Below are 21,620 nucleotides of genomic sequence, written 5' to 3' on the forward strand. Positions count from 1 at the left end.
CACCAATTAAGCTTTTTTTCTTTTTTTGCAAATGTAACAACGCTAATTGTCTGAATTTCAAGCAGTTATCCATCACTTCTTTGCTTGCACATGTGCTTGACATTACGGCATCTTCCCTGCAGTGTTGGCAGGGTGATATATGACAGAGTGTGAGCATTAAAACACACGCCTAATGTCAGGCAACAAGACAAAATAACACCCATGCAGATCAGAAGCTCAGTTACTACAAGGCAAGAAATAACTTTTCCTTCAAGGGAGAGATACCTGTTATGTGTGTGCATGCACATTTATGGTTCATTGGTTGCTGATATGCTCTTGCAAGAGTGTAACTGTAGGGAGGAAGACTCTCCATCTCTTGTAGGCTGAAAGAACAGACTGAGCTGACAAGTTAAGGCTTCCAACTGGGAGAGAAAAAAGTTTAGACATGTTCAATTAAACTTCGGTAGAACCAGCAATTTTCATTTTTGTGTCGTGATTCAGCCTTGTTTCTTGTAAGCCGAACCTTCTGTCAGAAGGGTGGCTTAGTGAAAATAGAAGCACTACACAAGACTAGAGATGGAGGAACAAGGCTGAAGAGATCATGTCGGTAAAGAACAATCTTTCTTCACTGTCAGTAGACTGTAAATGTACCATATCTCAACAGAGGTAGAGAAGTGAATTAAGCATTTTTCACACGGGGCCCTTCAAGTCTAACATGATTTTTAATTTTGGGAGAGACAGGGCTACATTCCTGGCTGGCTCAGACATTTTGGAGAGATTTCAGTTGATGGCACAGTTAAATCCAAAAACAATGTCATCCTCATTAGAGTTCAGGTATCCACAAAGTCAGGCTATGCATAGACAAAGTCAAAAAATTCTCTGTGAAAAGCCTCCATCAATTTGGTGTGATATTGCTTCATCAAAGGTGAGAGCAATATCCATCATCTTTTATCAGTTGCCAGGGGATAAAGACACGATACCTTGGAGATGTGAAATCAGCTGGATTATTTCTCCATCTTCTAATGTCATACCTGAAGGTAACAATTCTGATTGATGTTGAAAGTGTGTGCAAGTCCTTGTAAAAAGTTGCTTTAACTTTGGTGATCATCATGTGCAACCTTCCAAGGAAACAAGGCAACACCACAGACAGAATGCCTATTTGATCCATTTAGCCACATCTATCTCTGGATTTTCCGGTTCCCAAGAGTTTGCAAGGAAAGACAAAAGCAGACAAGAGAAATGATATACTGTCTAAGATATTGATTCACTACAATGGGAGTCAACTGGAGCTGGGATACCCAGGAGCTCCCACATACTGTACGTGTTAATACACGATGGGTGGGTGCCCAATAAGTACTCATGGTACTGCATCTTTCCATGGTCACATAAATCATGTGAAACAAAGATATACACATTTTACAGACATTTCCATCAATTAAGCACTATGGACTGCAGAGGGTGTTGCCATTTAATGGATCTGTCTCCCACCTAATGTCTCCTTTGCAGTCTTTTTGCCAGTAAAAGGGAATCACAGGTCTTTCACAAGACCAGTCAACTCATTATATGATCTACTCCTGCGACCAAAGTAATCCTCTGTGAAAAGTATCTTTGTGTAGGAAAAGAGATTGCAGTTTGACAGATTACAGGAACAAAATGCCTCTTTGTAGAAGTTTTAGTCTAAACCGACTAAACTCATTGCTATTGTTGCAAGAGCCTTTTAAACCTATAAATTGACCACTGAAAACCTGTAGAATATAATGACCATTTCAAGGAAAAAAACATTGGTTCAGTACTGCCACTTTATTACAGCACAATCAGCCACAAGAAAACAGGGACTTGCTGTGCGAGAAAATGTCAGCAGTTAAAATGAACCAAACAGGCCTTTTATCTTGCCACTCCTCTCCATCAGAACTCTGAATCTATTGTCACACTAACTGCAGATGATGGGATGTTGTGACTATGGAAGTTGGAGGTGGAGGCTGTCATAAATGTAAGTCTCTCGGGCTGTTAAACCTTGAAAAAGCTGTGAATATATCTAAATTCTCTGAATCATTATCACGCATTCTCTAAACATAGTTTAAGTATTTTTGGAATATGTGATAATTTCAAAAAACAGTGCATTAGCGACTGTGCCGCCAAGTTGTCATCCAGCAAGAACGGATCTTTTGAATTGTTAGTTCACTTGGATGTCTGGACTTCATCCTGCAGAATGATAAACAGAGTTCATTTTTACATTCATCTGCTAAACGGGGAAATCTCATATTTAAGGTGGACTTTTCCATGAAGTAGGAGACATCTTGTGACTGACATCTTTGCAAAGTCATAGATTCAAGATTTTTTGAAGCAATGTGGAAAACCCTTCAGACAGAAAAGGTCATTCAAGCCAAATTAGACTCAGTCTGGTCTCACTGCGGCCCTACCTAGTTTTATGAGTCATTATTTCTGAGTTAATTCCAAAATAACCAGTTTTGTTTCTACTTTGTAAAAGAAGAGGATTTGCTAATTGCCAGTGTTCACCTTAATACACAAAGATAGTAAAGCAGCTGCCCAAGGGGTCCATTTCTCTTGCACGCTACATTGACAAACCAAGGTTGGACAGAAAGAGTGAGTGGCACTTTATGGTCCCTGAAGGCAACAGTGGCACACATGATCACACACAAGAGTTCATCAGGAGAGACAGACATGTCACGTGTCATCTAACTTGATGGAGAAACTCGACAGGCCGACCTGAACTCAAAAGCTTCTACAAGATGGGAAAAAAATAAAACATGGGCTTAACCTTCAGAGAGTAGCGATCCATTCATCTCAGCAGTCCATTAACAGCAGTCAACACAGAGTGACACGCCACTTGGACACCCCAGAGCAGAAGTAAGAGTCGTGGCTTATGTAGCTATGGTCAGCTGCTTTCCATTAAACCGATCAGAATCAAGGTAGTTGTTATTGTTGACCTTTATTTCTGGAGAGATGACAGACTGGAGCTTTGAATCAGAGAAAAGAACTCACAAGAGTAACGCTCAAAGCAGTAGGTATATAATGGTCTCTCCAACCAAAATATGTGGCCTCTGCCTTTGACAGTTGAAGGCAAAATGTTTGCATGCTGGTTTTTCACATATCTACTGTATAAAGGGTAAAGGTTCATGTAAATCCCAGAATATTAGGTGGGCAGAGCTTCTGGTCTGAAAAATGAAACGCTGTTAACTATTGTTCTATCTATATGTTCTATTTGTAAATTACGGTCCCATTTAGAGTAAAATAAACAATAAAGTAGGGTTGGCAAGCTGCTAACATGACATGTCCTCAAGTTCTCAGTGCAATCCAATCAGGTTATACTCGCCAGCTTCACCCTCTTGTCAAAATAAGGTAACTTCTGGCTCTAATTTCAAGGCTTCAGCACAGTGGTGCACAAATCGATGGTTGATTTCAAGGTGGTGCTGTCCACCATTTATTGTACAGTCTATAGTACATTTCCATGTGTTCCCAATATGACCATGTAACAAGCAATACTGCTCCCACATGAACAGAGACATTTTTACTGAAGAGATGCATGGTGCTGACATGAAGTCCAATAAACATAAAGACAGATAACATGGGGAAATCACATGCATATGATTTAACCTGACCATAGCTGATTTGTGCCAACAGCAGTCCTTTCATTCAACCATAAATTCAAACTTAATGTGTAGTGCCTGCATTACTGTCCTCACAACCTGTTTCCTAGATATTACATATGGTAGATATGTGTTAAGCACTGCTAATTCGTTTTCCTTGTTACATTTTGAGAGCAATATAATTGCCAGCCTCAGTTCAGTGGGAGGTTTCTTTTTTGTTTTGTTTTTGTTTGTTTGTTTGTTTGTTTTTTCAGGGAATGAAGTGCTATATTTTCGTATTTACTGGAAGTCAAAATGGAGTTGGCCAGCGAGGCTGATCTGACTCTCCTGTTCACATCCTGTTTTCTGCTGTAAATAATATAACCAGAATATACGTTCACCTCACTAATTCATGTGATTTAGATTTAGTGAAAACACATATTTGTCTTTTGGCTGTCACATATCAGCCATTTGGATGTTAGCCTGCTATGCGCCAGTCAATGATGTAACAGAACACCATTTGCTGTACTAAGTTTAGATTAAAAGAACAGCGCCTCCTTATTATACAAAGACCTGAGGGGAAAGGAAACCCATAAGCTGTAGCAGGGGAATGTTAAAAGGCTCTTAACAAAGTGACTGACTGCTGTGTTGATACAAACATTGCAATCCAACAATACCCTGCAGCCGATACATATGAACTGACACTTCAAAGAGACGAGACTTGCTGTCACTGCCCAGTTGCCCAGGAGGTCAGCCAAATAGAGGACTGTACACCTTGACCACTACTCTTCTACCACACGCTGGACAATGTACATTGTCGTTGAATTAATACAATATTTAATCCAGGTGTATTTGAAAACAGAGCAAATAAATTCTAGTGGATACTGGAGATGCAAACATCACTGGCTTTCTGCATAACTATATATATATATACGCTGTTGAAAATCAGTTTGTCTCTAAATCAGTCAAATCAGAGTCCTGCAAGACTAAAAGTGAATTGAGTATTTAAGAAAATTTTGAACATGAGAATAATCTTTCGTACATTTTGGATTTGCATGTGGTCAGCATAGTAACAGGATGAGGAAGCCTTTAAGAAGGAATTTAACAGTTGCCATATGTGTGGGAAAAAAATCAGGACAAAGAGGGAGGAAGATGTGTTAGGCTTATTATCTTGTGTTGGCTTTCGCTCTTTGTTTCCGCTGTTGTCTTTGTTTCCTCCCTGTTTTTTAGCGATTTGTTTGTTGTGGTTTGAATTTGCTGGGCAGAGCAGGTCTCTCTCTCTATCAGTATCCTACCTGCACACCTGACCTTCATCAGCAGCCAATCTTCTCATCAGTTCTGCCCCTACTTATAGTCCGGCTCTCCCATTCCATCTTCACCAGCTTATACCGTTTCCTGAAGTTGTATTAAGTCTGGCTTTGTTGGTCTTTTGCTCTTTTGGATGATTCTTGCCTCTAATGTTTTTCTCTTTGTCCAGGTTAGTATGCCCGCTCTGTCTCGGGCATTCGATTCCTGATTCTTCTTTGGATTGTAACCCTCTGTTTGGATTTGAGGATTGATATTTTGTCTTGCCTGTGTTCTGGATATTCTCATGCACTCACTCGTCGCCTGGCTGCGGGTTGTTTTTCTATTGAACTTCTCTGAACGTACTGGCGAATCTGTTTGTTATTAAGACAATTTTTCTAGTAAAGACTTCAATATACTTTGCTTCAGCCTGTTGTTTATCTGCTTATTTGGAGTCCACCTTTTGTCTAAAACATAACAAGAAGAGGAGATCAATTAAATTCTTTCACGCTGAGCAGTTTTTCAAGTGGATGATTACATGTTCTCAGCACAATGGATTTCTGATGTTCTAACAGGTCAAAGATAGATAGTGACAGAGTCAAAATTAGCATCAAGGAATGAGCAAAGTATCTTTCAGTTACATCGCTAAAATTTCCAAACCAGCATTGAAATACTGCCTCTGTGAGGTGTTGCAATGTTTTTTGGGTGGAAAACCACTTAAGAGCTGACAATAAATATTTCAAGAATGCAGGAAGAGGTTATAGAGCCTTAGAAAACAGCATTCAGAACTCCTGTATCACAATCTGAAAGAACACGGGCTTGGAGGTTGAGTGAGATTTTGCAGACGATGACAGCAAACATAGTTCAGAGGAAATGCAAATATGTTGGCTTATTCCCAACAGAGCGAAGCTAACAGTAATAATGAGAGGGGCTCAGAGTAGAGCCATGGGCCGAAAGTCGCCTGCCAAACAACAATAAAAAGCAATTGTGTGTGATAGATCAAGCTGTGAGAGGAAGATGAAGGGCACATTGGGGTCAGAAAGATAGAAATCCTCTGTGATCTCCCCCATCTTTCACAAGGACCGTCTGTGGCATTGCAGGGGACACTGAGGGGACACAGATGGCACAGGGGGAAGACAGGATGAAGAAAGGACAAAGAGAGGGACAAACTCAGAAAGAAACAATGAAAGACAGAACTAAACATAGATGTTTTGTGAAATAATGTGTCGCAGGGCACATACAGATACAAAACTTCTTATCTGTCCCCCATATGAGCAAAACCCCCAGACTGAAAGGGATGCACAACAAACACTGGATGTAGATCTTTGGTTCCTTTTTCTAGTCCTTCATTGTGTCTCTTTGTGGTCATTTTGTGACTCACTTTGGTTCTTTTATCTCCTGTTGTTATTTTCTTGTTCCCCTTTGTAGTCATGTTGCATCTCTGCAACTGCTTTATGATCATTTTGCATTTTTTTGAAGTTGTTTTGTGCCTCACTGTGCTCATTTTTGCCTGTTTGCAGTCTTTTTTGTGCGTGTCTTTCTGATTGTTAAGTGCCATTTGGCTTCATTTTGTAGTTTTGATGCATTGCTTGGACTGTTGTGAAATTTATTGTAGTCATATCGCCTCTCTCTGTGGTTGTTATCATTTTGTGTTCACATGTAGAAGTTTTGCATCTCATTACAGCCCCTACACAAGGACATCTGGGACATGACTGGTTGACCTCTGGTGCTTCTGTGCTGCATGGCTGGCTGAGACTAGACAAATTAAAAGAGGAGCTGGAGGTGATTGGGAGAAGTGAGATGGGATGAGGTTAAGAAGCCCTGTGGTTTAGGTGTGAACCGGACTTTCTCACATTAATCATGGTTAGGTGGAACATTGAATCAACCTGAGCACTCGCCCATCCCTGCTCTTAAAGATGATGCAATGCCAGAAACCACAGGAGTTTTCTAGGAAAACACTGGAAGATGGTATAGATTACAAGAAAAACAGCAAAGAGAAAACCATTCATCCATTTTCTGTACTGTTTTATCCATGCGGGGTTGCAGGGGGACTGGAGTCTATCCCAGCTGACTACGGCCACAAGGCAGGTCACATCCTGGACTGGTTGCCCGTCGATCGCAGGACTGACACACAAAGACAAGCAATCACACATGCTCATGCACTCACAGCTAGGAACACTGCAAAGTGGCCAGTCAACCTAATATGCATGTATCTGAGACCGCGGGAGGAACCCTGAGAAAACCCACAGTCACAGGGAGAACAAACTTTCAAACTCAACACACACAATAGGGACCCGAACCTCAATTATTACACTGCATATTTATTTTAGATAAATATACAAATACTCTGAATTGTTGTATGTCATATAACTGTATGTCGTACTGTTTCACCTCTGAAGTTCACTGGCTTTTGTCTCCTCCTAAAAATCAATTTACCAGATTTACCAAACCTTATAGGAGTGTGACGACTGATGAGTTTTTAAAAATCTCTCTGCTTCTCTCGGTGTCTTGCCTACTATGGATCGGATCAATAACTCTTTTATACTGTCTATAATTGAAATGCAGGGAGCCTGAGCTGATTTAGTTGGCTTTAATTTCCTTGTTCGTTATGAGATATAAGCCCAAGGACATCGGATCTCCATTGAACTACAAACACACAAACAGATGCATGCATTCCTGTCTGTACTGAAGGTCCAGTGTTCAGGTTTTTAAAGGCATCTAGTGGAGAGGCAACCGACTGGAACCAACTGAACAGCCCTCGACACACCCTCTTTTTCCAAACATGTAAGAGAACACATGGTGGCAGCTATAGATGTGTAAGGTCCTCTCTAGAGCCCCTGTTTGGTATGTCTATTCTGGCTATTTTAGAAACGTAGTGGTGCAATCCCCTTAATCCTACACACCAGACCTTCAACTGAGATACGCATTAGTTATATACATTAAATACATCCATAAATCACATTAGTGCTGCAGCTGAGAAATTTCTGCATTGTTCTCTCTCTGTAAATGGGTTTGTTAAATAATAATAAAAATAATAATAATAATGGATTAATCTATAATCTGTGGCCTAGAGGTTGGAGAAGCGGCTTGTGATCACCGGTTCGATTCCCCCACCGGACGGGCAGGAAAAATTTGGGTGTGGTGGAGTGGTGATAGTGGCGAAAAATGCTCCCCCCCCATTAACCGGCTGATGTGCCCTTGAGCAAGGCACCTAACCCCCCCCAATATGCTCCGTGGGCGCTTGATGCTGCCCACTGCTTCTGTGTGTGTTTCACTGCATGTAATTTGCCGGGTGTTGCATGTGTGTGTTCAACTAAGGACGGGTCAAATGCAGAAGACGAATTCAGTGTGTGTATGTAAAAATATATATGCTGTCAATAAAGCTGATTCTTCTTCTTCTTCTTCTTCTTAAAAATGCAATGAAATTCTTACTTTTTCAGTATCAATTACACATTTCCAGAATGTAAATTAACATATTTAAATGCCCTGAAACAATCATCAGGGGGACAAAAAGATTTGCTTTTGAAAATGAAGTGTTGTCTGTCAACATTTCTGCAGAGTTGCTGCATTTTGTTAGCATTTTTGTCACAAAGTACAGGCATAGTATTTTAGAGACTGAAAGCTTGTTTTAATTTAGCAATTGTTTCAAATATAACATTCCCATTCACTACATCACTGTAAAATAAGCCAATTCCAAATGGAAAAAAATGTCTTTACCAAGGCTGAGAAATGTGCAGGCTCCTATTTAATAGAAGGCAAAAAGACACTCCTTTAGTCAGGCACCTGAACACTTAAGCCTCAGAGAAAGGCAAAATTACAGAGGAAAAGAGGAGAAAGTGGTGATAGCATGGTAAAATGAGGAGGAAAAAGTAGAAAAAAGTGCAGGACCTTGTTAAAAGCCCCTCTGTGACAGCCAAGGAAAGGCTGCAGCTCACAGTCATTAAATGTAGCTGAAGTTGAACAGAGTGACTGAAAAAGATGTACGGACCAAAGGAGAGGGTTTCAGAGGTAGTGCTGCAAAATAAGGGAAAGAGTGGTGGTTGGGAAATGAAAGATAAAGTAGCTGACCAAGGTAAGTGGTGCTGAAAACTAGAAGCAATGAGGCTGAAACGGAGGATCGAAAACCAAAAGGCAGCTTGTGCAATTAAAACTGCTACTATCTGTTCTAACTGTTTTTGCTGGAATGCTACAAATCAAACCTCTATTTTTAGTCTCATTAAATGAGTAAAACATAAAATGCAAAACAAAAAAGGACAAAAATACCCACAGCTCAAATCATAGCATGGGGCTTTCCACCATTTCTATTGTTATGATTACTATTATTTTCCCCCCAGGGACAATGCAGATTGATCATCACTGTAAATGTGCCAGCGTTAGCCAAAAGCCTCATTTTTAACTGTTAAATTACTTGGGATGGGTATATATTCCTGTCTCATCTGTAAACGTTTGGGCGCCAGCTCCAGTGCATACTGAAGACAACTGTATCCTTGATCCTTAGACATTGATTCCTGTTTACAAGGTAGGCTTTAAACAAGCACAAAGCCAGCACAGACAGCTCCCCCCTTAACAACTTTTCATACTTTCAACAAAGAAACAAGTGGCTGCTGTAGTACGGTGATTTGCTCAGAAGTCAAGTGAAAAGACAGTTTTCAAGATGACTAATCAGTTGTGCTGCAACAACTTCTGTTTCAGTAATACAGGAAAAATACTTCTACTGCTACATACATACTATACAGGTTGTCAGATCTTTACTTCTTTACAGACGGGATAAGAAAAAGATTCTTTAGGAGCATGGTGATCATTACTTTACCCTAATCTTAATAAAACTAGTTGCCTTAAATTGAACTATAAGTTCCTAAATGTATTTCTCATGTCAGCCCTGCACCTATCTAAACCAAAAAATATTGAGACAATTGATAACAAAATAACATTTTCAAGCCATAAACTCAAACAAATAGAAAACTGAAAGGTAAACACAAAATGCCAGTTTTTGCACATAAGAGACTGTGGCTCCCTTGCACGTCTCACATATACGCTCATTCAAAAACAAATTTCAAAATTCAATTTTTTTAGCTGTAGAAATCTGCCCATACTTAAAGCTGTAATTCTCAAGAATGTAGTTGATTTTGATGACATCTGTGATTACTTGTGAGAAAGTGCAGTTTACGGCTACAGCTAACCCTCTCTGAGCAGCTACAAAAATACAACGGACAATCAAACGATTTTTCGATTCACAGCACAACCAATTTAAAATCAACATTGCGTGTACCATCCTGATGTTCTACTTTTTTTTAACACAGACATCAGCTCTTTTACTGCCTCTGCTGCTGGCTTAAAGGTGGAACAGCAATGCCCCTCTCATTCCCTGTTGGTACACTTTATACAGAACAATGAGGCAGAATAGTGGAGCAACATTCCCACCTGTGACAGCCTTTGTAACTGGGGCAAATGAAAACTACTTTCTCCAGCAGTATGTTGTGGAAATACATGTAATGTATGTTGCCGACAACAAGGCTGACTATTAATAGTATTAAAACTACTGGGGTTTGGTTTCATGAAAATATAACATTATAACTTTAACATGCCATTTTGCGGTGTAAGTGAATCTTGTGAACCTCCATCTTGACAGCCTCACTTGTGCAACAGTGTTTTGTTTATTGTTTCCTCATTCAGCTCTTCCAGGGGAGACCCGCCCCACAGTTTTAGAGCCACTGAGTTAAACAGGCGCCATCATCAGAGACTGTAATAATAATATATAATATATATTGTTCTACATTTTGAATAAAGCAAAGGAAACAAAAATCTGTTGTTTTTCTCAGACTCCACAAATAGCAAAGTCAGTTTTTTATTGTTGTTGTTGTTTGTTTGTTTTTTTTTTTTTACATCAAAAATATTTGAACTCGTTGCGTCTTCAATCATTCATTTCAGTCACGGACGCTGAGTCGCACAAATAGCACAAATGAATAATTCAACAGCTGAAGGAGCCTATCAGAGAAACTAACTCCTCTGGTGCTGAGAGGCCATCTCAGATAGTGGTGTAAATCCAACAGTCACCACACGCTTAATGAATAAGAGTGTAGATAAAATAGCTCGACAGCCTTTACATTTGGAAATAAGCTTTCTGATCCTCTAAATCTCAAGGCACCACTTGGGGTTCAAAAATGTCCAGTCTGAATTCAATGCAGAAGAGTAACACTGACACAATACACATCAACACTCTCAGCTCTCATAGACTTTTCTCACATTTGGACATATTGAAAATATCCCCTTGACACAAAATATAAGCTACTCCAATACTGACAACCTTTTCTCCTGTGGTGTCAATCAGATTTGAATTCATATTCATTTTATGTTTAGGTTTCAATATGTCATTTAAAGAACTTCAAATAGTTTCTCAGCTGCTAGTGTGCTGCATTTATTCATCCATCCATCCTTCTTCTTACGCTTTATCTGGGACCGGCTCGCAGAGGCAGCAGCTTGAGCATGGATACCCAGACTTCCCTCTCCCCAGACACTTCCTCCAGCTCTTCCAGGTGAACCCCAAGGCATTCCCATGCCAGCCAAGGGACATAGTCCCTCCAGAGTGTCCTGGGTCATGCTCAGCACACCTCCCCACTGAGGCGTCCAGGAGGCATCCGAGACAGATGCCTGAGCCACCTCAACTGGCTCTGCTCCGAGCTCCTCCCAGGTGACAGAGCTCCTCACCCTATGTCTAAGGGAGCGCCCCGCCACCCTGCGGAGGAAGTTCATTTCGGCCGCTTGTATCTGAGATTTCATTCTTTGGTCATGACCCAAAGTTCATGACCACAGGTGAGAGTAGGAACTTAAATTGACCGGTAAATCGACATCCTCGTCTTTCGGATCAGCTCCTTCTTTACCACGACGGACCGATACATCGACCGTCAAACCTCCCCAGTGCACGCTGAAGGTCCTGGCTCGAAGAATTTATTCATTCCTTGTCATATGACTTTACTTTCATTTCAATTTCAGTGCCATTTCAATGGCATGAATTACTTCACACAAGACGTACTTGGAATTTACTTACAACTCAGGGTCATTGTTTCTACACTGCTAGAAAAGGTAAAAGTAGTGTCTGCTTCCTTTTCCCAAAGCCAGAAGCAGTGCTTTTAACAAAAGCTGTAAAAAACAACACTTCTGGGAAAAAATAAATAAATAAAATAAAAACAACTGACAAAGATGAAGACATTCTTGCAAGCTTTTGAGCCTTTAAAGTCATCCTATCAAGGAGGGAAATCTAAAACCAAGTGTCTGGGGAACAAAAACACTGGAGGGAGAGTACTCTGGCTTCACTTCTCCTATGGCAGCCATGTTCCTCAGGCTGATGGATGATGGGAGAAACTCATCTCATGACTAATTATTTATCTACCCTCCAGAACTGTTGTGTCTGGGGTTTGGAAATAACACAGCCCTCTGCTCTGACCAAGTCGTAAACAAACTGAATGATGGAGGTGACTGAGTCTGCTCTTTCTGCCTCACATTACAGAAGAGCATGACTACCATACATATAGCCCACGGATAAAATCTGGCAGGCTATTTTTTATATTCTATACATACATACATACATTATACTTTTTTATACTTTTAATAAACAGCTCATAAGCAACAATTATTAATACTTAATACAATTATTAATCCATATTAAGGCCCTCATTAAACATCAAAAACCATGGACTTTGATATGTTGTTGTGACAGCCTCCATTATTCTGTGAAAACTCCACAACCTCCACGCCTGACCCTCCCGGGTCAGGCACTGATGATGGGCATTAAGACCAGGCACTTAGTCAGCGTTCCAGATCATCCCAAAGGCGCTGAATGGGCTGGAGGTCAGGGCTTCCACAAGTTCTTCCACAACAAATATGTAACCTTGTAACTTTTAAGCGTGTAAACTTGTTATCATTCTAGTTTGAAAAATGCTTTTCCGTAGCTCACTTTGTGCATGGAGGTGTTGTTGTGTCTTAACAGGAAACAGTCCATGTGTCCACATACATTCGTCCATACAGCGTACAGTACTACTATTAATAACAGCAATAACAATGATAACAATAATGGTTTATTGATGCTGATGTTAACCTAACAGTTTGGCCTGTAGTCTGTTGTTTGGTAAGCTACAGTTTATCTCTGAGGATACAGAATGTGCTATAGAGGCCAGGCTTTACTCGGTTTAAAACCAAGCAGACACCAAGCAGGGGGCATTCAAATCCAACAGAGGTGGGTCTGTGGCTTCTAGGACTTTGAGCTCCACTAATCTCTTATTCATGCATTCAAGGTGAGAGGAGATAGGAGCTGCTACAAGAGAGATCCCGGTAGGTCAAAGCCCTGGAAGGATAAAGAAGGGGAAAAAATAGAAGGGAAGCCCAGACTTCCTCTCAGCCTTTAGTGAGCCCATCAGTGGATCCTCTGGCAGACAGGAAGGGCTTGGGTCATGGAGCTCCACACAAACCAGGATCAGAGGGAATCCCCATCTGATCCAAATGTCATTTGAATGTTTTATGGTAGCCAAGACACTGAGATGAGGCTTATATAAGATGTGGCTCCAGAGAGCTCTCATCAGAGGTGGCCTGTCATTTTCAGATGAGAACTTCACGTTGGGGAGCTTTTTTCTGAGCACATAAACTGCACATACGCATAATTCAAAACACTGAGCACAAATATATAATTGAGTGTCCGACGATCTTCAAAGTTCCATTCCCTTTACATTTTGTCTTGTTATTGCAAGTGGCTGAATTTATTAACGGCTGCTGGGGCTGCACCAGTAACCCACGTTTAAACAACAAAGACGACAGCAAACACAAATGTTCAAAAATAAAGTACTGGAACACTGAGATATGATGCATACAGTATACGCCCACATACACAAATTTAAACACACATATACATTGCAAATGACATACTGCATGGGGGCTAATTAACTAAAGAAAAAAAAGAAAAGTGCCAAAATTCAGTACATTCAATCACACATGGATGCTGATAATGCACGCAGCCTACACAGATTCTTTCATCTCCTACAAAGAGCCTCAAAGATGCAGGGAAGCTTTGTGACCAAAGCCTTGTTTCCTCAGAGGAGAGCCCACAGGATGAGTCTATTTACACTTTATTATGCAGGTACCATGACAATGCAGTCTCATGTGTTGCAAATGCAGACACAGGCATACACATAAACTCGTTTAGAATTTTGCATTTTGTGCACTCTCAGAGTTTTCGTTTCATTTGCGCACAACACTGAACATGGAAGGGGTTTCTGGAGCTCTGCCATTATGAATACATCAACAGGCATAAAATTGAGTACAACGAATAATATGAATAATGCACACCTGGAAAAAAAAAACAACTATTCTTATGGCTGCATGCAGGCCTTTGAAGTCAGGAACGGGGACACATTAGGCACATTTATATTTCTGAATAAGCTCTGGTGGATTTAGAAGAAACCTCTGAACTTGGATCACTAGTGAATTGAGCCTGCTTGGGTTAACATGTTCCAGCTGTGGAGGAAATGGGAGGAGAAACTGAAAGGAGGAAAAGAACTCAAAAGTTTTACTGTCCTTTATAGACCTAAAAGACCTGAAGAACCTGCATAACAGCTTAAGTTGAAATTTATCATGTTTGCATTCTTGTCTTTTGTGCGTCTCAGTGATTTCAAACATGTACAACAATAAATCTCGACTGACTCTATGCTAATCTAATTTTTTGATTTTATTATTTCACCTCCTATTTTCTACATAAGGCTTCTGTAGTCACTCTAATAGTTGAAAAGGATTTTTACTGTGCCATCTGTCTGGATGTATTCACTGATCCTGTGTCGATTATTTGTGGACACGTGTCACAAGTCTTCACCATATCACAAACTACTGGGACACTGACTATAATGTATTAAGATGTCCGCTGTGTGAGGAATTCTGCAGGAGAGCAATGTCTCAGGTTAATACTTTCACTGCTCAGATGGTCACGAATTTCAAGAACAAGAGAACACAGGAACATGCTCTGTGATATCTGTACAGTGCCAAAGCTCACAGCCCTCAAGTCCTGTTTACTGTGTTTCACATCTTATTGTGAAAAACATCTGGGGCCTCATCAGAGAATTGAAGAAACACAAGCTGATTCAACTTGTTGAGAAGCTGGAGAGCAGGATGTGCAAAAAGCATTACAAGCTCTTGGAGCTGTTTTGCAGGGTCTGTCACAGTTTGTATGCGAGTCCTGTAAACACAGTGACCATAAAACCCATAAGATGGAAGAAGAAATCAAAGACATGGATCATATGATCCAGACACATCAGCAGAAAATTCAGGAGCTTCAACGCTCAGCAGAAGCTAGCAGAAATAATGCATGCATGTAATGACTGCTGTGGTGGACAACATTGAGAGAAGCAAAGCTGAGCTGACTGAGATAATTCAAACACAACATAAAAAAACTGAAACAGAGACAGAAGACTTCATTAAAGAACTGGAGGGAGAAATTATGCAAATAAAGCAGAACAACTTGCAGCTTAATCAGGTCCTACTCAACAATGACACCTTCGTATTCCTTGAGAATGTCCTCTCTCTTACCATCACTCTGCTGTGGGTTAAGGACTGGTCTGATGTCAGTCTTAACACTGACCAGTTTACTGTGCGGGGAGCCTTGACTAAGCTGGAGACAAGAGTGACGAGAGAAATAAGGATGCTGTGTGATCCTGACTTGAAGGAAATGCCGCAGCATGCTGAGAATGTGACTCTGGATCCTGACACAGCACACCCGTCTCTCACTGTTTATGAGGAGGGGAAACAAGTCACTCACGGAGAGACAAGGGGAAATCTCCCAAACAACCAGAAAGGTTTGATTATGTGCCTAAGAGCCTGGCGAAGGAGAGTTTCTGCTCAGGAAAGTTTTACTGGCAAAGCAGTCCATCAACAGGAAGGGTAATATAAGACTCAATCCTGAGAAAGGATACAGGACTATTTGGCTGGGAAAAGGAAATTAGTTTACAGCCAACGCCAGCCCTGTGATTAACCTCCATGTAAGGGAGCCGCCTCAAAAGGTTTTGGTGTTTGTTGATGACTAGGAGGGTCATGTTTCCTTCTATGATGTGAATACCAGGGCTTGCATCTTCTCCTTCATCGGATGCGACTTCACAGAGGAAGTCTTTCCTTTCTTCAGTCCCTGTTCTAATCTCGGCGCCACAAATTCAACCCCCCTCGTCATTACTCCTGTCAAGTACAGCAGCTGAGTATTTGTTTTGTTTTCGTGAAAGCAAACGAGACAGGACAAGATCACAGTAGTAGTACGTTGAAATGCTTTTCTTCTGTGAAACTCCAGTGTGTCATTTTGTTTCCCCCATCCATCAATGTCAGTGCTGGGTGTCACTTATTGTCGCCTGTCACACCGAAAACTGTGGATCTCAAAGTCCCGATGCAGCCGTGAGGACATCACTAAACACAAACAAAAATGTTGTAATTAATTCATTTTGTGAATTCATTGTTTGAGTCACATGTCAGGGCTACTGGAATCTGACTGTCACATAATGCTATGTCAAGTGAATTTCCCCACTGCGGAATCAATAAAGTTCATCTTATCTAAATAAAATTAGAGAGGTGCAACTTTCCAAGTTAAAAGGTAAATTTGTCTCATTAAGAGTAACTTGAGCAACTGCTTACTGTGCAAATCCAATTTAAGTTTCTTATTTTAGAGTTGGACATGTTTGGATATGTTTTTTCATTATTATTAATGTTATTTTTAATTTTCTTTATTTTATTTTATTTTATTTCATTTTATTTTGGTATGTATGTATGTATGTATGTATATTGTATGTATACCGCACTGCATCTGATGTCCACTGATGTTTGGAACAAATGAAGATGACTGAGGAGACTGCAGGCACTAATTTCCTGAACACTTATATCACTGAAAGAAATCGTGCCAACTGACAAAGACATGAAACACTTTATTACTTCCAATTAAATCAGTTAGAAGAATATAAACACAAAATGGAGCCTCCCTTGACAGCATGAGACCTCCACAACATACAATTTTCTGGTCAAAATAATCCATTACATTTGTTACTCAGTGTAATTTTAAAAATAATATTAATTCTGCCTTTCACAAACAGCGGAATGGGTTTCAATTAGATTTGACAGCTTATCTGTAAAGTGGGAATAAAAATGCAGGTGTTTTAAGAAAAGAAAACTTGAAATGACATCGCGTCTGTAGACACTGCTGAGGTAAAAGTACAGACAGCTAAATGTACTTAAAGTGTCAAAAGCAAAGGTACTCATCATGTGTTTTTCAGTGTTTTATTGTGACATAATTTATTGAACTATTGTAGTAATTCATAATGGAATATGTAGTATAATATAGATTATATAGCTATGATAATAGCATTATTATTACTGATGGATAAACTGTGCCTTTTCAGGGTGAAGCTGGTGGAGATAATAATACCTACGTCATACCTAATATTCTGCTACTACGACAATCTGTTTGGCATTTCAGTCTGTAACGGTGCACCAGATTTGATAAACTGACTCCCTGTTTTGTTTCATAAGCCTGAAACTGCACATCAAATGGTGACTGTATCTGGGAAATAAATGTAACAGAGTAAAAGTTACATTTCACTCTGAAATACAGTGAAGCAAATGTATTTGCAGTAGTTAGACTCCATGACTGCAAATACTCAAGGGTTCTCAAGGTTGAGGGGTTTGATTTTTCTGATAAACCAGACTTTATTTAATCTGTTTACTGACTTCCTTTTATTTTATCATAATATCCAAATATCATTATGGACTAACAGACATGAATAAATAAACCACAAAGTGTTTGCAGTTGAAAAGAGCATTGTGATATGTAACAACTGTGTAAAAGCTATGGTGATCCCTTTTCATCAAGCGTCAACTTCAGGACAAAACTTAAATTTGCCCAGTACTTTATAAAACTAAAGATATCCTAACCACATTATTTTTGTTTGATGCTAATAAACAAATGTTAGCATGCCGAAGTGAGATAGTAAATGTACACATCATCATACACCATATACGTTAGTACAGTCGTTGTGAGTATATTAGCATGCTCACATTACCATTTAGCTGAAATGACAGTTTATCACCCCTTGGGGTAACAAGGATTCTGGGACCTCCAAAGCTAGAGATTTTATAAACTTAAGGTCTGTATTATTTTTATTTCCCAACAAACACGTATGTAGTTTGTTCAATCATGAGTCTCAAGTCTCTGAGTATATTGGTCGGGGTAATTTGCTGCCTAAATGAATGACACTGTGTGAAAAACACAAATCCATCATGTGATGTGTGAGCGCCTGCGTTTGGATGTGTCTGTGTTTCTGTAGGCGCACATGTCTTTGTCCGACAGTACGCGTATCTAATGAAGTGCCAAATGTAATGAGATAAATCTATCCATTAGGGTCCCTTAACGAGACTAAATCCACGTGGCTGCTAATGAGTCGGTGCTCCATCAGTCGTCCTCAGAGAGCTGGAGGACATGACTAAAGCAGGAGACGACCCAGAGCCAGACAGAAGCAGACCCTCTAAGCCAGTAAATCCGCTGCTCCAGCTGTTGGAGACCTCCATCATTTAGCTACTGGCCCTTCAGGGAGTGACTTAAAGTTAGCAAGCAGCTACAACTGGAGTCATACACAGCACAGGGAAACACTAATCATCTGTAATCATTGATCTGCCATTACTGGGCCATTCTCATTAGCCTGATGGAACAATGCTCTGTAGAATTGTATTGTTACTGAGCTATTATTACATTACTGCTACTGCTGTGTTTAACATGTGTTCTCCACACAGACACTGCAAGCTGTGCAACAACATGTGGCTAATGCGACCGCACAGGACTAAAACGATTAAAAAGTGGAGTTGTTCGAATAATAAAAACACTCAGTTCAAATTCTTTGGCTTGAGAGCGTCGTTTCATTGTTGAAGGTATATAAACAAGTTCACACACTCGTTTATCACCGTCACACCAAGTGCTGATGCTGTGTGTGTGTGGGGCTTGTGAGTGGAGAATTGAGTAAAGAGAAAGGGAAAAGGAGGGTTAAAAGAGGAATAAGGTAGTGAGGACACCAAAAACCTTGTTTTGGGTGGGGGGCATTTCAGTTTAAAAGCTCCTATAGTGAACTGATACCTGCAGAGTGACTCGACATATCTCCATTTTTTTGTTTTTCATAATTGCTGTATCTATCTATGACAGTGAAAGAAATTTTTTCCTCAAAGCTGTGAGTAACTGTAGGAAGTGATGCCATCATGATTGTACTGCACTTATAGTGCATTAATGGCACCTTTAATAGAGTTTATAGCTTGACTAGTGGACCGAGAAAAAATAATGGATGTGCGAGTCTGTATCTCGAAGATTGAAGGAAAAAAACCTGGGTGGCTTTTCTGGTGACAGATCAGATTTGTGCTCCACAAAGGCTTTGATCTTAAGGCTTTCTGACAGGCTTTAATCTGAGCAGACACACACACACACACACACACACACACACACACACACAAGCGCATCCTTTCACTGAAGCCACAATATACAAAACGGACTTCATTTATTTACAACTGCCTATGGGGTTTAAAAAAGTCAGTACTGTGACAATGCTGAAGTGAACTCTTCCAGAGGAAACTGCGGTTGATGAGTAACAAGCAAGGAATGTTTAAAAAGAGAATAAAATGTGAAAACCATGCGAAGCTCATCTGTTTTCCTACAAATTGTCAGTGAGTCATACCACAGCGTGGCTCTGGGAGTCTTTCTATTGAAGCTGTTGTCGCAAAGGTCACTTTTATAAATATGCCTGCTGCACATTTTCTTTTAGTTATTTTCACTGGGTTTGTCACGGCAGGTGTATGTTTCCTCCATATTCATATTTCTGGACAAAGGAAGGTTAGAGTGTAAGAATAACAGGGCATTTAAAGAATTTCCCTTTGGGGATAAATAAAAGAATTCTGATTCTGATTCTGATTTAAATAGCAAGCAAAGCAAAAAATAGTAAAAGCAGATTTTGCTCATATTGGGATTACAATAAAGAGAATATAGCAGCACCTGGATGGAAGAATAAAAAAGAAAGAAGATACAGCTGACAAAAGTCCTTACCAAAGACAAAGAGGAGCTGGTGTTGTCGATCACTTTGCCACATATTTCACTCACAAACAAAAATAATGAAATTAAGGCAAATGAAGCCTCAGTTCCATCATGTTGTTCAGTGCTGTAAACAGGCTGCAGCACACAAACTGCTTCTTAACCTTTTTAAGAAGAAGAACAACAAGTAGACTAGTTATTAGTAATTATATAAAATACTTGGTGTAACTTGTCCAGGTGTAAAAGAAAATGTAACTCAGCTGTGGAAGGAACGTGAAATTATGTGTTCTTTGTATGATGTTACCATGTTACAAATTATTACTCTGACTCTGTGTATTGTTTATTCTCCTTCCTTTGTACTAAATTATTCCCAAGTTCTTGCTGAAATGCCCTGCACTTCCTGTGAACCCATCGCTAAAAAACATCCTGACTCCATTTGTATTGATGGAACCCATGGCTCTGCTTGATGTTTCGTCTCCCCTCACTTCTGTCGGTGAAATTCTCCACATTATACTATGTGTAGCTTTCCCCTGCAGCATAATAAACACAACTCTTGAGATCTGGCAACAAAAGACCCACACAGAGTGATTGTGGGGGGGGGGGGGGGGGGTTAATGGACATGGATGTTAGACCTGATCTGGAACAACATGCTGTTGAACACTGAGCTTGAGTACTTGAGTACTAAGGGACACTGAGTTCTTGTGGTAGTGGAATGAATCCTCACAGAAGTGAACTTCTAATTCAATGTTATTATTTCTGCACATGTTATTTCTGGATGTAGAAGCACACTATCCTTTGTTTGTTGTGGATGGTATGCCAGATGTTTCCTGGTAACCAATTTGTAAAAAAGTTTTACAAGCAATCTTTGAAATGAGCTGGAACTAACTGCATTAAAAACACAGCAAGAGCTCACACACAGACTTGGATTTACAACCCAGTGTCTTTATATGTATAGATTTTTTTTCATAAATGAGAAGCATTTTGATGTTTTTCTTTTATGTAATTTTTTGATGGAATTTGCTGGCTTATTACACTTGTTCATGTACATTATGTACAATGTACATATATATCTATCTTGTGATATTACCATGGATTTTATCCATATTATCTACTTGTATTACTAAAGTAATGTGAAAAATGTCTTTATTGTTTTCAGGGTCTCAGAGGGCTTAAGCAAATCCCAGCATGCACTGGGTGCGAGGCACAGTACACCCTTGACTGGGAAGAAATTATCATATTGATTAGCTCTTTAGTATCACTATGGAAAGCAAGATACATTTTTGAATTGAAAAGCAATTTCAAATGCCTACAGGAGTGAACATTTGTTGAAGATGTAGAGGGATGGCCCTCGCAGAGTGAACCAGAGAAAAATATTTACTTTACCTAAAAGGTAATACAAGCCAGCAGCGAGGCTGAAAGAAAGATGGCTCATGTGCAGATTCTCCCCAGGTAGCCTACCTTATCTCTGCCTTTGGGAATTAAATCTATAATAGCACAAAGAACACACAGATGTTGTCTTTGATGGAGTTGTTGTTGACTGTCTTTGGCAGGAGAAAAATGAGCCATTTAGCTCACCAGTGCGAGGTTCCACAGGCCAAGTTCGAATAGAAGAACCACCAGCAACTTATTTCTGCCCTGCAAGTACTGATATGAGTTCATTTGGAGCCCCTGTGTGTTTCCGGGCCAGATTGTGAATCCAG

At 40.0% G+C, this 21,620-nt stretch overlaps 1 pseudogene; it reads right to left on the bottom strand.

Annotated features, from left to right (window-relative positions):
• Nucleotides 1-21,620, bottom strand: part of LOC124068632 — a 175,875-nt pseudogene that overhangs the window by 65,071 nt on the left and 89,184 nt on the right.

The sequence above is a fragment of the Scatophagus argus genome, chromosome 12 (assembly GCF_020382885.2).
Source record: "Scatophagus argus isolate fScaArg1 chromosome 12, fScaArg1.pri, whole genome shotgun sequence".
NCBI classification, from domain to species: domain Eukaryota; kingdom Metazoa; phylum Chordata; class Actinopteri; family Scatophagidae; genus Scatophagus; species Scatophagus argus.